The sequence below is a fragment of the Mustelus asterias genome, chromosome 7 (genome assembly GCF_964213995.1).
Source record: "Mustelus asterias chromosome 7, sMusAst1.hap1.1, whole genome shotgun sequence".
Classification (NCBI taxonomy): Eukaryota; Metazoa; Chordata; class Chondrichthyes; order Carcharhiniformes; family Triakidae; genus Mustelus; species Mustelus asterias.
In genome coordinates, this window is record NC_135807.1 from 8552315 (window position 1) to 8570149 (window position 17835).

General features: G+C 45.1%; 1 protein-coding gene across 1 annotated transcript in view; it reads left to right on the forward strand.

Annotated features, from left to right (window-relative positions):
• The window catches only part of kcns2 (potassium voltage-gated channel modifier subfamily S member 2), a 91831-nt gene that overhangs the window by 44493 nt on the left and 29503 nt on the right, over window positions 1-17835 (forward strand). The gene's annotated exons all lie outside the window — the stretch shown is intronic.

The following is a 17835-nucleotide window of genomic DNA, read 5'->3' on the forward strand; positions in this document are numbered from 1 at the left end:
GTGGTGTCATCAGCAAACTTGAAAATTGAGTTAGAGTGGAATTGGGATTTTATGGTTCTAAATGAGAAACCCTTATTTTTAAACTGTGCCCCCTAGTTCTAATCTCTTCCACAAGGGGAAACATCCTTTCAACATCCACCCAATCAAATCTCCTGAGGATTTAATATGTTTTAATAAGATCGCCTCTCACTCTTCTAAACCACAATGGATACAGGCCCAACCTATCAAAGCTTTACTCACAAGATAACTCCCCCCTATCCCAGGTATCAGTCGAGTAAATCTTTTCTGAACTACCTCGAACATATTTATGTCCTTTCTTAAACAAGGAGACCAAGACTGTACACAGTACTCCAAAGTGGTCTCACTAACGCCCTATACAACTGCAGCAAAACATCCCAACTTTTAGATTTCATTCCCCTCACAATAAACACCAACATTCCATTTGTCTTCCTAATCACTTGCTAAATCTGCTTGCCAACCTTTTGTGCTTCATGTACCAGGACACCCAGATCCCTCTGTAGCTCAGAGTTCTGCAATCTCTCTCTGTTTAATTAATATGCTGCTTTCAAAGTGGATAAGTTGACACTTTCCCACATTATACTCCATTTTCCAAATTTCTGTCTACTTGCATAACTTATCTATTTCCCTTTGCGAATCCCTTTTGTTCTCTTCGCAACTTACTGTCTTATCTATCTTTGTGTCATCAGCAAATTCAGCAACCACACCATCAGTCCCTTTGTCCAGGTCATTGATGTAGATTGGAAATAATAGAAGTCCCAGCATTAATCCTAATGGCACTCCACTCTTCACATCCTGCCAATCTGAAAATAATCCATTCATCCCGACTCTCTGCTTCTTGTTAGCTAACAAATCCTCTCTCCATGCTAACATGTTGTCACCAATACCATACGCTTTCATTTTGTGTAGTAGCCTTTGATGTGGCACCTTGCCAAGTGCCTTCTGGAAATTTATACCACATCCACAGGTCCCCCTTTATCCACGGTGTTTGTTACTTCCTCAAAGCACTCCAATAAATTAGACAAACATGACTTCTCTTTTACAAAACAATGTTGATTTTATCAGATTACATTGAGATTTTCTCAGTGACCCGTTCGTTATAACTTACTTAATATTAGATACCAACAATTTCTGTCTGACAGATATTAAGCGAGCAGGCCTGTAGTTTCCAGCATTCAGCCTCTTTTGTGGTGATACAGTGGTTAGTACTGCTGCCTCCCAGCGCCAGGGACCTAGGCTCGATTCCAGGTCACTGTTTGTGTGGAGTCTGCACGTTCTCCCCGTGTCTGCGTGGGTTTCCTCTGGGTGCTCTGGTTTCCTCCCACAGTCCGAAAGACGTGCTGGTTAGGTGCATTGGCCGTGCTAAATTCTCCCTCAGTGTACCCGAATAGGCGCCGGAGTGTGGCAACCAGGGGATTTTCACAGTAACTTCGTTGCAGTGTTAATGCATGCTTACTTGTGACAATAATATATAAATAAACTTAAATACTTAAACTCCCTGTTCTTGTATAGAGAAGTCACATTTGCTATTTTCCAATCGGATGGGATTATCCAGAATCTAGAGGACTTTGTAAAATTAAGATCAATGCGTCAACTATCTCACGAGCCACTGCTTTTAAGACCCTAGCATGAAGTCCATCAGGATTGCGCACTTGTCAGTTTTTAATTCTAATGATTTTTTTCAGTTCCCTTTCCCTGTTGATTGCAATTGTTTTAAATTCCTCCCTTTCTTCCACCTCTTGATTCACAATTATTTGTATCCTCTACAGTGAAGACAGGTGCAAAATATTTATCCACCATTTCCTTATTTCCATTATTAATCCTCCATTCTCACTCTCTGGAAGATTAACACTCACTTTACTCTTTTCCTTTTTAAATGCCTGTAGAAACTATTACCATCGCTTTTACATTTCTAGCCAGCTTCCTCTCATACCCTAATTTCTCCCTCTTAATTAGCCTTTTATTCATGCTCTGCTATTCTTTAAATTCAGCCCCATCTCCCCGTAACAAGGGGTATAATTCATATTTCAAGAGTCTGCTCGCAGCTTTTGGCTTATTTTCCAGTATTATCCAGTGTAACTGACAAAGGATAGGACACTGATTAAAGATCAGTGAGAACTTACTCTGACAGTGTTCTGAAGAAGAGTCACATTCGATTCAAAACTGTGTCTCTCTCTCTCCACAATGTTGCCAGACCTGCTGAGATTTTCCAACACGTTCTGTCTTCACTAGTATGTGGAACTTGTTACCACATGGGGTGGTTGAGGCGAACAGCGTAGGTGCATTCGTGGGGAATCTAGATAAACACACAGAGGAGAAAGGAATAGGAGGACATTCTGATTGAGTGAGATGTGGGAGGAATCTCATGTGGAGCCTAAGTATGAGTATCAGCTGTGTCTCGGTTGGTAGCCTTCATGTTTCTGAGTCAGAAGGTTGTGGGTTCAATTCCCACGCCAGAGATGCAAATATTAAAATCTAGGTAGAAGCTTCCGCGTAATGCCGACAACACCAGGTTAAAGTCCAACTGGTTTATTTGATGGCACAAGCTTTCGGAGCGCTGCTCCTTCATCAGGTGAGTGCCATTCACCTGATGAAGGAGCAGCGCTCTGAAAGCTCGTGTTACCAAATAAACCTGTTGGACTTTAACCTGGTGTTGTGAGACTTCTTACTGTGCCTACCCCAGTCCAACGCCGGCATCTCCACATCATGAGTAATGCCGAGTGAGCTGTGCACTGACAGAATCTCTGTCGTTTTGCATGGAATGCTGAAGTGACATTCCATCTGCCCCCTTGAATGGGCAAAAGGAACCAACGACACTGTTCAAAGTTTAAAATTTATTTATTAGTGTCACAAATAGGCTTACATTAACACTGCAATGAAGTTACTGTGAAAATCCCCTAGTCGCCACACTCCGGCGCCTGTTCGGGTACGCTGAGGGAGAATTTAGCATGGCCAATGCACCTAACTAGCACGTCCTTTGGACTGTGGGAGGAAACCGGAGCACCCGGAGGAAACGCATGCAGACACGGGGAGAACGTATAGACTCCACACAGACAGTGACCCAAGGCCAGAATTGAACCCAGTTTCCTGGTGCTGTGAGGCATAATGTGGAGGTGCCGGCGTTGGACTGGGGTAAACACAGTAAGAGTTTTAACAACACCAGGTTAAAGTCCAACAGGTTTATTTGGTAGCAAATGCCATGAGCTTTCGGAGCGCTGCTCCTTCGTCTGATGGAGTGGAAATCTGCTCTCAAACAGGGCACAGAGACACAAAATCAAGTTACAGAATACTGATCAGAATGCGAATCTCTACAGCCAACCAGGTCTTAAAGATACAGACAATGTGAGTGGAGGGAGCAATTAAGCACAGGTTAAAGAGATGTGTATTGTCTCCAGACAGGACAGCCAGTGAGATTCTGCAAGTCCAGGAGGCAAGCTGTGGGGGTTACTGATAGTGTGACATAAATCCAACATCTCGGTTTAGGCCGTCCTCATGTGTGCGGAACTTGGCTATCAGTTTCTGCTCAGCGACTCTGCGCTGTCATGTGTCGTGAAGGCCGCCTTGGACACACACATCTCCATTAAGGGCCGTCACCTCAGCACCTCACTGTACCGCAAGCCCACGGGTAATCTCACGATGCTCCACTTCTCCACTTTAACGTGTCCACCCTAAACACGTTAAAGAAGCCATCCCCTACGGACAGGCCCTCCATATACACAGGATCTGCTCGGATGAGGAGGATCGCAACAGACACCTCCAGACGCTGAAAGATGCCCTCATAAGAACAGGATATGGCGCTCGACTCATCGATCGAGAGTTCCGACGCGCCACAGCGAAAAACCGCACCGACCTCCTCAGAAGACAAACACGGGACACGGTGGACAGAGTACCCTTCGTCGTCCAGTACTTCCCCAGAGCGGAGAAGCAACGGCATCTCCTCTGGAGCCTTCAACATGTCATTGATGAAGACGAACATCTCGCCAAGGCCATCCCCACACCCCCACTTCTTGCCTTCAAACAACCGCACAACCTCAAACAGACCATTGTCCGCAGCAAACTACCCAGCCTTCAGGAGAACAGTGACCACGACACCACACAACCCTGCCACAGCAACCTCTGCAAGACATGCCGGATCATCGACACGGATGCCATCATCTCACATGAGAACACCATCTACCAGGTACACGGTATCTACTCTTGCAACTCGGCCAACGTTGTCTACCTGATACGCTGCAGGAAAGGATGTCCCGAAGCATGGTACATTGGGGAAACCATGCAGACGCCACGACAACGGATGAATGAACACCGCTCGACAATCACCAGGCAAGACTGTTCTCTTTCTGTGGGGGAGCACTTCAGCGGTCACGGGCATTCGGCTTCTGATCTTCGGGTAAGCGTTCTCCAAGGCGGCCTTCACGACACACGACAGCGCAGAGTCGCTGAGCAGAAATTGATAGCCAAGTTCCACACACATGAGGACAGCCTAAACCGGGAAGTTGGATTTCTGTCACACTATCAGTAACCCCCACAGCTTGCCTCCTGGACTTGCAGAATCTCACTGGCTGTCCTGTGTAGAGACAATACACATCTCTTTAACCTGTGCTTAATGCTCCCTCCACTCACATTGTCTGTAGCTTTAAGACCTGGTTGGCTGTAGAGATTCGCATTCTAATCAGTATTCTTTAACTTGATTTTGTGTTTCCGTGCCCTGTTTGAGAGCGGATTTCCACTCCATCTGACGAAGGAGCAGCGCTCCGAAAGCTCATGGCATTTGCTACTAAATAAACCTGTTGGACTTTAACCTGGTGTTGTTAAAACTCTTGCTGTGAGGCAGCAGTGCTAACCACTGTGCTAACCACCGTGCTACTCCATGTAAAGGGGACCTGGGGAGTTCTCTCTGGTGCCCTGGGCAATGGGGACAATTCTCCAACCTCGCCGTGTCTGGTGCAGGTCGTGTCAGTCCCGGGGAATAGCGTGCGGGCTTAAAAACTAGTTTCACGCTCAGCAGCAAACAGTTTGCAAGTCTCTAGGTCCCTTTCTAATGATGCGAATCAGAACTTGTCCATGAAGAGTGCAACACCGATGTGCACGAGATTGACTGGATTTCAGTCTCGTTAGCGATCGTCCCCCTTTCTGGAATGTTCCCATTTCTCTGACAGGAGATCACAAATCACGACTGGTCTCCACCACCGGAGACCTGACATTGAAGCCCCTGGGTGGCCAGGGGCATGGTCAGGCAGTACCCATTGGGTAGTGCCACACTGGCAGTGCCCACTTGGCACACTTGTGGTGCCCACCAGACAGCCTGGCAATAACCATCGGGCAGCCCAGCAGTGCCAGTTGGGCATTGCCAAGGGGGAAAAGCCTGAATGGCAGCCATGGCGGGGGTGCTATGTGGGGGGGCGGTGGTGACGGGTTATACAGGGGTGGATCATGAAGGTGGTCATGACGGGGTGGACATTTCAGGGGTGAGCCAGGGGGGCCCATCGGGAGAGCCCCGATACTGCGACCCGTGTTGGAGAGGGGGTGGGGGAACATGCCGCCGGTGAGGGGTGGGGTACAGATATCCGGGGGGGGAGGGGGGGCACTGTGAGATCAGGGGCTTGAGTACTCTGAAGCCAGGGTCACCGGTGTGGTTAGGCCCCGCCCACCCCCAGTACCAGTGTGGAACTCTCCAGAAACGTGACTGAGTGTGGGAGGAATGCAGTGCGCGTGTGCGCCTGAGAGACCGGCGCAGATCGCTCCTCATTCCCCGCTGGTATGACATGTAGAATGTTTTGGGAGAATTCCACCCAATATTCATACCTCAATCACCACCCCTACAACAGATTATCTGGTTCTTATCACATTGCTTTTTGTGGGAGCTTGCTGTGCACAAATTGGCTGCTGTGTTTCCAGAGCCACAGCAATGTGATTGACTCTTAACTGCCCTCTGAAATTGCCGAGCAAACCATTCCCAACTGGGGATGGACAATAAAGGCTGGCCTGAGTGATGCCCACATGCCATCAAAGAATAAGAGGGGGCGGGGGAGGGGGGGGGGAGTGGGGGGTGGGGCAGTGGTATTGTCACTGGGCTAGTAATTCAGAGACCCAGGGAAATGTTCTGGGGTGGAACCTGGATTCCAATCCTACCATGGCAGATGGTCAAATTTGACTTAAATCAAACTCTGGTATTACGCATGCACTGATGTCCATAAAACCATTGTCGATTGTCAGAAAAACCCATCTGGTTCACTCCTGTCCTTTAGGGAAGGAAATCTGCTGTCCTATATGTGACTCCAGAGCCACAGCAATGTGGTTGACTCTTAAATAACCTCAGGGATGGGCAATAAATGCTGGCCCAGCCAGCGATGTCTTCGAAAGTATTTTAGATGTCCAACATCTGCAGTGATTTGCTTTTGTATTAGGAAATCACCGTGATTTGGAGAAAATCCAGTGTGTACTTGCCTCCAGTTGTGAGCTCCATCCCAAACCAATCCCTTTAAATGCAGACAAACTCCCATTTACCAGCACCTGGATGAGAGAAACCACCGGGGCAACATTTCAATAAAAACCAGTCTGATGTCTGAGATTATTACGGGTCTCGATCAGTCCTCAGCCCACAATGCTTTTCCCACCGAGCTATTTGTTGGAGGGTGATAGAGCTTAATTTCTCCTTTATTGTTGATGGTACAAGCTGTCTATTGACCTTCAGCTGGTAAAATGAGAGGCAATAGACTCAGCGCATGGAGGACCATTGATTTTCTCCAGTCCAAGCCTTGATGTTTTCATTATTTCCTCATTCTGTTGTCTGTACTTATTGATCAATAAATGAGCTCTGTATTCGATTCTGAGAGTCATTACCCAAGTAGTGTAAAAAAAAACCTTCCGACGTCACAGCAATACCAAGGCACCTCATCGCCTCGACAATAAAACCATTGTCGATTGTCAGAAAAACCCTTCTGGTTCACTCATGTCCTTTAGGGAAGGAAATCTGCCGTTACAGTGACAACCAGTCAGCTCGGAGTATGGCTCACCTCACCTACACGTGCCACATGTTTTATATATATATATGTATATGTTCCACATAAGATAGATAAAAGGAGCATGACCACGCATTGTTCCTTTTTCAACTAAACAAAAGCTTGTGGACAGCCATTCAATAGTTCATCCTCCATGGCAATGCCTTGATCAAACAAGAGTCGACCAGACTGGTGTGAATTTAATCAAAATCTGGGCAGTTCACTGTTCTGTGGTGCATTCTCCATGGCAATACCTCTGCCAATCAGAGTCCACTTGCCAACCAATCACTACTCTCTTCTCGTGCAGTATAAATTGTTGCTCCCTTCATAACTGGTATTTTTGTGATCTGTCCTGATGAGTGCAAGGTGAAAAGCTTTGACAGCCTGTCTCTTTTATCAAAAATACTCAAGTTCTGCGCTAACAAATGACTAAGATAATGAATATTGAAATTACAAATGTGCTCTTCCATAGGGGAATCTATATCTTCTAAATGTCTCTGAAATTTTGTAGGGTGAGAGGGATGGAAGTGAAATGAGGATAAAAGCTATAAGGGGCGTGTAAGATGGGTTGGGACACAGTGCAAGGAGCTTTCTTTGTAAAGGGGGATATAAGGACTATAATGAAGGGAACTAATGATAAGCAGGTAACAGGCCAAAGATGGTCAGTCTGGGGAAAAGATGGAGAAGAGCGATGTCGTGTTGGTTGTCATGGAGATTTGAACTATCCATCCATTAAGTGAGTCTCGTTCAGAAAGAGGCAATTATTTGTGTCATTAGATTTCAGTTGGGGAAGGAAATTACTGCCACAGACAATAAATTAACCTTTAAAGAAAAATGCTTCAATACATAAAGGAATACAATTATTAAAAAGAATAGGGATAAGGTTCAAAGCGCAAGCTGAGGATGACTTCAGCTGGTACTGGCAGGGCTTTGGAGAGAAAGAATAGGGGACAATTATGGCAAAGTGTTTTTCAGTTACATTAGAAGTCAGAAACGCACGCTTGGCGGGTTAGCTTAGGCATGAAGGTAAGATGAAGGATTTTGATGGAGTAAATAAGGAGAAATCGTTTCCACTGGCAGGGGTGTTGGTAACCATGGGATACAGATTTAAGGCATTTAGCAAATGAACCACAGGAGAGTTGAGAATATTTGCAGACAGCAGACTGTTGTGATCTGAAATACGTCACCTGAAGATTCAGCATTAGCTTTGCAAAGAGAATTGGACATTATTTTTGATTTGATTTATTATTGTCACATGTATTAGTATACAGTGAAAAGTATTGTTTCTTGCGCGCCATACAGACAAAGCATACAGTATATAGAGAAGGAAAGGAGAGGGTACAGAATGTAGTGTTACAGTCACAGCTAGGGGTGTAGAGAAAGATCAACTTAATGCGAGGTAGGTCCATTCAAAAGTCTGATGGCAGCAGGGAAGAAGCTGTTCTTGACTCAGTTGGTATGTGTCCTCAGACTTTTGTATCTTTTTCCTGACGGAAGAAGGTGGAAGAGAGTATGTCCGGGGTTCATGGAGTCCTTTATTATGTTGGCTGCCTTTCTGAGGCAGCAGGAAGTGTAGACAGTGTCAGTGGATCATAGAATCATAGAATCCCTACAGTGCAGAAAGAGGCCATTCGGCCCATCAAGTCTGCACTGACCACAATCCCACCCAAGCCCTATCTCCATAACCCCATGCATTTACCCTAACTAATCCCCCTGACACTAAGGGGCAATTTAGCATGGCCAATCCACGTAAACCGCACATCTTTGGATGGGAAGCTGGTTTGAGTGATAGACTGGGCTTCGTTCATGACCCTTTGTAGTTTCTTGTGGTCTTGGACAGAGCAGGAGCCAGACCAAGCTGTGATACAACCAGAAAGGATGCCTTCTATGGTGCCTCTGTAAAAGTTGGTGAGAGTTGTAGCTGACATGCCAAATTTCCTTAGCCTTCTGAGAAAGTAGAGGCGTTGGTGGGCTTTCTTAACTATAGCGTCAGCATGGAGGGACCAGGACAGGTTGTTGATGATCCAGACACCTGGACATGTACTATACTTCACAGTGAAAAACTTGCAGGTCTATAGAGGCGGATGCGAGGGGCAGAAAAAGGTGCCTAATTGCATAGCTCTTACAAAAAACCAGCAGAGACACAATAGGCTGAATGGCCTCCTTTGGTTATCTGATTCTAAGGATATGACTGTTGAGCTAAATTTGTATCAATCTTCACTGCTGAGGGTGATGCTGTGGTCCACATACATGACTGGTGCATGGGTGAAATTGCCCCCGTTGGAGAAAGAAGTCTTGTATTTATGTAGCGCCTTTCCTACCAACTTGATGTCTTCCAAGAGCTGAAGTATTTTTGGAGCGTAGATAGTGGGAATTGGGATATTGGGAAGTAATCGGAAAAGTGGTAACAGTGAGGATTGAGGACTTAAAGCTGAGCATCCAACTGAAACATAGAACCAAAGAACCCCGACAGTGCAAAAGGAGGCCATTCAGCCCATTAAGTCTGCACTGACTCTCTGAAAGAGCATTTTACCCAGGACCAGCCCTCTCTGCCCCCCATTCTATCCCTGTAACCTCATGCATTTACTGTGGCTAATCTGCCTAACCTACACCACTGTGAACTAAAGGGCAATTTAGCATGGCCGATCCACCTCAACTGCATATCTTCAGAGCGTGGGAGGAAACTGGAGCACCCGGGTTGGACGGCCATTAGGATATGCCCGAAGCTGACCAGTTGCAACCTATGGGTATGAAGGAGGCAACACCAAAATATTTGGTGAAAAATGTTAAAGCTTGGACCAAAATAACCTACTGAACAGCAGTGAAGTTTTACTAGCCAACCTCACTCTAACCTATCGCAGGATCTGACCAGGACAATGTCCCTCCTCACTGCGCTGTCTAATGTCAGAGTCACACCCTCCAATTTCCATTCCCTCACCTGGCCTTCATTGGTTGACCAAGGCTTCCTCTACCCTCCCCGGATACCCAGGTGGTGTCAGCAATATAACATCAGACCCAGAGGTGGAAAATCTCTGCAGTACCGCATGAGTTTCAATTTCCTCTTTTATACAACATTTTCGATTCACTACTCCCTGTATTACTCCCAACAACTGGATCCCAATGGGTCCCAGAATCTTCAGTCTTTCCATGTGTTCCATTGAAAATCTCAAATTGCTGCTCCAATGGCTGTAAAGTTTATTTATTCGTCACCAGAAGGCAATGAAGTTACTGTGAAAATCCCCTAGTCGCCACACTCCGGCACCTGTTCGGGTACACTGAGGGAGAATTTAGCATGGCCAATGCACCCTAACCAGCACGTCTTTCGGAACGTGGGAGGAAACGGGAGCACCCGGAGGAAACCCACGCAGATACGGGGAGAACATGCAAACTCCTCGCAGAAGTGACCCAAGCCAAGAATCAAACCCGGGTTCTTGGCACTGAGAGGCAGCAGTGCTAACCCCTGTGCCACTGTAAATTGGAGGTATGCAGTTACCAACTCCCCCCAACCACATCCCCCACCGCCCCCCCCCCACCCCACCGCCCCCCCCATCCAATTAAAAACTGGCTTGTGTTCCTGAATTGGCTGATCACAGTCAACAGCACTGTTTTCAGAGTGTGGCCACACCCCCATTGGATGATTGAGAATTCAGCCCATTAATGAGGGCTGGATTCAAATTCAGATCCTGGGAGAATGTTAAAACTTACCCATGACACCTCCCAGAACCCAGAAGGTGATCTTTAAGATTTTAATATTCTCCAGTTTTCCAAAATGTTAAATCAGAATAATCCCAAATATTCCAAGACAGCCTCTAGATATTGCTTTGGTAGTGTTGTGTTGTTTGTGTTATAGTTCACTCAGATAGTCCAAGTTGCTATGGCAACTTTTACATGCATGTTATAGTCTGGAGCTATGTACATAGGAACAAAGAAACAGCAGTAAACCATTCAGCCCGTCTGTCATTCATTGAAATATAGAAAATAGGAGTAGGAGTAGGCCATTCGGCCCTTTGAGCCTGCTGCACCATTCAGTATAATCATGGCTGATCATCCACCTCAATAGCCTGATCCCACCTTCCCCCTGCCCCCCTATCCTTTGATCCTCTTTGCCCATGAGCTATATCTAACTCCTTCTTGAAAACATACAACATTTTGGCCTCAACTACTTTCTATAGTAGCAAATTCCACAGATTCACCACCATCCGGGTGAAGAAATTTCTTCTCATCTCAGTCCTGATGGTTTACCCCAAATTGTTAGACTGGACACTCCCACCATCAGGAACATCCTTCCTGCATCTACTCTGTCAAATCCTGTTAAAATTTTAAAGGTTTCTATGAGATCCCCCCTCATTCTTCTGAACTCCAATCTTCACTGACTCAATCTCTCCTCATACGTTGGTCCCGCCATCAGGAATCAGCCTGGTAAACATTTGTCGCTGTCCCTCTAGAGCAAGATCATCCTTCCTCAGAAAAGGAGACCAAAACTGTACACAATATTCCAGTTGTGGCCTCGCCAAGGCCCTGTATAATTGTGGCAAAACATCCCTGTTCCTGCACTTGAATCCTCTCACTATGAAGGCCAACATACCATTTGCCTTCTTTACCACCTGCTGCACCTGCATGCTTACCTTCAGTGACTAGTGTACACCCAGTGACACCCAGATTTCATTGCACATTCCCCATCATCCAAATAATAATGTCTTCCTGTTTCAATTAGATCATGGCCGATCATCTCCCCAACTTAATTTCCCCGCGATGTCCTGCATATCCCTTGGTGTTATTAATATCCAGAAATCTATTGATTTCTGTCCTCTACATGCTCAATGGCTGAGATTCCACAGTCCTCTGGGGTAAAGAATTCCAAAGATTCACCACCCCCCCCTGAGTGAAGAGATTCCTCCTCGTCTCAGTCTTAAATAGGCTGCCTCTTATGCTGAAACTGTGTCCCCTGGTTTTAGACTCACCAGTCAGGGCAAACCTATCCACATGTACCCTGTCACATCCTCTAAGAATTTCAATTGCCTTTCATTCTTCGAAACTCTGGAGCATACAGGTGCAGTTTCCTCAATCTCTCCTCATAAAACAATCCCGCTATCCCAGGGATTAATCTGGTGAACCTCTGTTGCACTCCCCCTATGGCAAGCATATCATTCCTTAGATAATAACATCAAAACTGTGCACAATACTCCAGGTGGGGCCTCATCAAGGTTCTATATAATTGCAGCAAGACTTCCTTACCCCTGTACTTAAAAACCCTTGCTATGTAGGCCATTTGCCTTCCTAATTGTTTGCTACACCTACATGTGAGCTTTTAGTGACCAATGAACAAGGACACCCAGGTCTCTTCGGACACCCGCATATCCCAACCTCTCACCATTTAAGAAATATTCTGCCTTTCTGTTTTTTCTACAAAAATGGGCAACTTCACACTTATTCACATCATATTCCATCGGCCATGTTCTACTCGATTCACTTAGTCTGTCCAAGTCTGTTTGAAACCTCCTTGCATCTTTCTTACTGCGACAATACTGTGCCTTTAAGAAATGTATTTTAGTCATGTTTCTTGTGCAGGATCTGTTCTATGCACTCGGAGCCATTTTGTCTGGATCCAGCAGCCCTGTATAGCAGCACAATTGATCTTAATTGATGCAGTGTTTGTTTCAATCTGAACTAATGCAGGCTTCTGTCAATTTGTGTTTTCCCCTGGGATATTGCAGAGTAGGGCTTGATTATGTTGATTGACAAGTAAGGTCAAATGAGTACAGTTCTCACAGAGAACTCACAGCAGACTGCTGTTTGGGATCTTTAGAGAGAGATCGCTTTCTCTGTACCTCTTTGTCTGTCAGAGGTCTGGAGATGAATCTGCTGGGAAGTAAATCTCTTTCTCTGAGATTCTGTAGTTTGGGGGTGGAGTTTTCTCTGGAAGTTGCTGCATGTGAATTAGAAGACAGCTGTCTGTCTGGATCACTCTCCAAAGGTGTTAAAGGGCCAGAAATCCAGTACCTATGTAAGCAACTTTGGTTTCAGTGTTAACTGGTTCTAAAGAAGGGATTAATGTCTATGAGGAATACTGCTAAATTGGAACAATAGAGATAGCTAGCTGTTAAGAATAAAATGTTGTCATGTTTAACTATATTAATTGTTAAAAGTTATGTTAATTCTTTTTGTTATGTTCTAACTGTGTTCTTCAATAAAGTTTGTTTGATAAAAGCTTCCTAGTAGGTCACTTGAGTCATACCTGGAATGAAACTCATGCCAAAATCAAGTATAAAAAGTAAGGTCTAGGCTAACTTCATAAAATAACCTTGGAGTTTCTGATCTGGTCCTTAACATTACAAATTACATTCCCACCCAGTTAGATGTCATCAGCAAATGTGGAAATATTACAACTGGCCCACACATCCAAATCAAGATTGTGAACAACTCTGGCCCCAGCACTCATCCTTGGGGTACCTCACCAGTCACAGCCTGCCATCCTGAGAATGACCTGTTCATTCCTACTCTGCTTTCTGTCTGTTAACCAGTTTTCAATCCATACCAAAAGATCACTTACACCTTCGGAGGTGCCACTAATCCCCAATTTGTTTGAAGTAGTTTTAAAAAATCAATTTACTTCTGTTATCAATGATTACAGATTAAGAAGCAGATTCTATAACAACGTTCAAGGGGCCTCTGGATAGATACATGAAGAGGCAGGGAATAGAGGGATATGGACCATGTAGAGGCAAGAAAATATTAGATTAGAGAGGCATCTGTGTCAGCACAGACTTGGAGGGCCGAAGGGCCTATTCCGGTGCTGTACTGTTCTTTGTTCTTGAATCTGTACAGATCAAAGGAAGGATCTGTACATTGATCAAAGGAAGAGTGTTATACTGGAAGATTATACTTGCTGGTACTCTGAGGCTTCTTGTTGAGAAATAGCTGAAAGCAATCCAACTCATTTCCAAATGTTAACTTGCACTCTGAAAGTGGTTAGCTTCTACCAAATCTGATAATTCCCTGAAATTTATGGGTGGGATTAATTGAATGTCACATTAATGGATCTGGGACACAAAGTAGAGACAGAGGATTGTCACCAAAACTCTCCATATTGTCACCAACAACTCTCCATATTGTCACCAAAACTCTCCATATTGTTCAGCCTGGATTAGGCTGGCTGGTAAATGTGAGCTATTTCTTGATGAGTTAGTTGGATTGGCTGCTTCTTGCACTGAAGCAATTTGACCAAAACAATAGAAGAAAATCTCTAGCATGCTCCAGGAATGGGAGGTGCCAGTTAATCAAATGTGCCGGTTAACTGGGATGTAAGGTGAGATCTGTGTTTTCATTCATTGAGAAACTTCCAGGATGATCACATGGGTATTGAGGCCTTAAGGGGTAATCGAGTGAGCAGTGCCGAGGGCAGATAGTTTGCAAAGCGGGGAGTGGATGAGACCAGAAAGTGAAACTGGCAAGTTTGACGTCTCCAATCAAAAGTGACATGAAGAGAAAAAGTGACATGAGTGGTGAGAGTTTGGCACGCACTGCCTAACAAGTGAGGTGGAGGCAGATTCAATCAATACATTCACAGGGAAATTAGACTGTTATCTGAAACGGAAGAATGTGCAGGGTTACAGGCAGGGTTTACAGGGTGAAGGCAGGGCAATGGTACGATATGAGTTGCTGATTTGCAGAGCCGGTGTAGACATGATGGGCAGGATTTTCCAGCCGTGCTCACCCCCAAACCAGAAAATTCCCTCCGATGGGCCAAATGGTCTCCTTCAGTGCTGTAACAATTATGTGATTCTGTGAAGAAAACAGAACCGAGAATGCTGATTGGTAGAAAATTCCAATGCCAGATTCACAGATAAGAACATAAGAACATAAGAAATAGGAGCAGGAGTAGGCCATCTAGCCCCTCGAGCCTGCCCCGCCATTCAATAAGATCATGGCTGATCTGAAGTGGATCAGTTCCACTTACCCGCCTGATCCCTATAACCCCTAATTCCCTTACCGATCAGGAATCCACCTATCCGTGATTTAAACATATTCAACGAGGTAGCCTCCACCACTTCAGTGGGCAGAGAATTCCAGAGATTCACCACCCTCTGAGAGAAGAAGTTCCTCCTCAACTCTGTCCTAAACTGACCCCCCTTTATTTTGAGGCTGTGCCCTCTAGTTCTAGTTTCCTTTCTAAGTGGAAAGAATCTCTCCACCTCTACCCTATCCAGCCCCTTCATTATCTTATAGGTCTCTATAAGGTCCCCCCTCAGCCTTCTAAATTCCAACGAATTCAAACCCAATCTGCTCAGTCTCTCCTCATAATCAACACCCCTCATCTCTGGTATCAACCTGGTGAACCTTCTCTGCACTCCCTCCAAGGCCAATATATCCTTCTGCAAATAAGGGGACCAATACTGCACACAGTATTCCAGCTGCGGCCTCACCAATGCCCTGTACAGATGCAGCAAGACATCCCTGCTTTTATATTCTATCCCCCTTGCGATATAGGCCAACATCCCATTTGCCTTCTTGATCACCTGTTGCACCTGCAGACTGGGTTTTTGCGTCTCATGCACAAGGACCGCCAGGTCCCTCTGCACAGCAGCATGTTGTAATTTCTTTCCATTTAGATAATAATCCAATTTGCTATTATTTCTTCCAAAGTGAATAACCTCGCATTTGTTAACGTTATACTCCATCTGCCAGATCCTCGCCCACTCACTCAGCCTGTCCAAATCTCTCTGCAGACCTTCTACGCCCTCCACACAATTCACTTTTCCACTTATCTTTGTGTCGTCTGCAAACTTTGTTACCCTACACTCAGTCCCCTCCTCCAGATCGTCTATATAAATGGTAAATAGTTGAGGCCCCAGTACCGATCCCTGCGGCATGCCACTAGTTACCATCCGCCAACCAGAAAAGCACCCATTTATTCCGACTCTCTGCTTCCTGTCAGATAGCCAATCCCCAATCCACGCTAACACCCTACCCCCAACTCCGTGTGACCCAATCTTCTTCAGCAACCTTTTGTGAGGCACCTTATCAAACGCCTTTTGGAAATCCAAAAACACCGCATCCACCGGTTCCCCTCCGTCAACCGCACTAGTCACATCTTCATAAAAATCCAACAAGTTCGTCAAGCACGACTTTCCTCTCATGAATCCATGCTGCGTCTGCTGAATCGAACCATTCTTATCCAGATGGCCTGCTATTTCTTCTTTAATGATGGATTCATTAAAGAAGAATTCATTATTTTACTGTATTAGCTTACAACAACTTTCATTTAGACGGTGTCTTTAACCAGTCACGGAAGTATTATCAAACAAAAACTGAGCCACTTCTTTAAAAATTCATTCATTCACGGGATGTGGGCATCATCGGCTAGACCAACATCTATTGTCCATCCTTATTTACCCATGAGAAGATGGTGGCTACACAATTCAAATATCGTATGGTATTCATATGGTATTCTGGGCTTTATTAATAAGAGCTACACGAGCAAAGAGGTTATGTTGAACTTATGCAAGACACTAGTTAGCCTTCAGTGTGTACAGCTCTGGGCACCACACTATAGGATGTGAACGCATTGGAGAGAGTGCAGAAGAGGGTGAACAAAATCACGATACCAGGGATGAGAAACTTCAGTTATGAGAGTAGATTGGAGAGGTTGGGACTATTCTCCTGAAGAGAAAAAAGCTGAAAGGAGATTTGATAGAGGTGTTCAAAATCATGAGGGACAGAGTCGATAGGGAAAAACTGTTCCCACTCGTAAAAGGATCAAGAATGAGAGGGCACAGATTTAAAAGTGATTTGCCAAAGAAGCAAATGTGATGTGAGAAAAATCTTTTTCACCCAGCGAGTGGTTAGTGTCTAGAATGCACTGACTGGAAGTGTGGTGGAGGTGGTGGGAGTCTGGAACTCACTGTCTGAGAGGGTTGTAGAGGCAGGAACCCTCAGAACATTTAGATGAGCACTCGAAACACCATAGCACACAAGACTACGGACCAAATATCGGAAAGTGAGATTACGATAGGTGCTTGATGGCCGGCACAGATACGATGGGCTGAAGGGTCTCTTTCTATGCTGTGAAACTCTATGATTCTGTGAGATTCAATCGAGGCATTCAGGAGGACATTAGATGATTATTTGAATTGAAACAATGTGCAGAGGTATGGGGAAAAGGCAGGGGAATGACACAAAGCCATGAAGCCCATTTGGAGACTCAGTGCAGAAACAATGGGCCAAATGGCCTCCTTCTGCACCGTAACAATTCAGTGATTAAGACTGATTATCAGCCCTTACAGCAATGCAGACTCCAGATGTGAATAAAAGGGGAATTGTCCAATCATCTCCCTTCTGACTCCACCTCCCAGACAGATTTCAATAACTCATTGGAAACTGGTTAAAACTTCAACTTTAGAGTGTTTCATTATAAAAATAATGAATTTTAATATAATCACTCAGTATTTGTTTTATACATGAGGAGGCAGTGGCCTAGTGGTATTGTCACTGGACTAGTAATCCAGAGACCCATGTTCAAATCCCACCACGGCAGATGGTGAAAATTGAATTCAATAACTATCTAGAATTAAAAATCTCGTTTAAAGTTGATTTATCAGTGTTGCATTACATTAGTGTACATTAACACTACGATGAAGTTACTGTGAAAACCCCTTAGTCACCACACTCCAGCGCCTGTTCGGGTACACTGAGGGAGAATTTAGCATGGCAATGCACCCTAACCAGCACATCTTTTGGACTGTGGGAGGAAACCGGAGCACCCGGAGGAACCATTGTCGATTGTAGTTTAAAAAAACTATCTGGTTCACTAATGTCC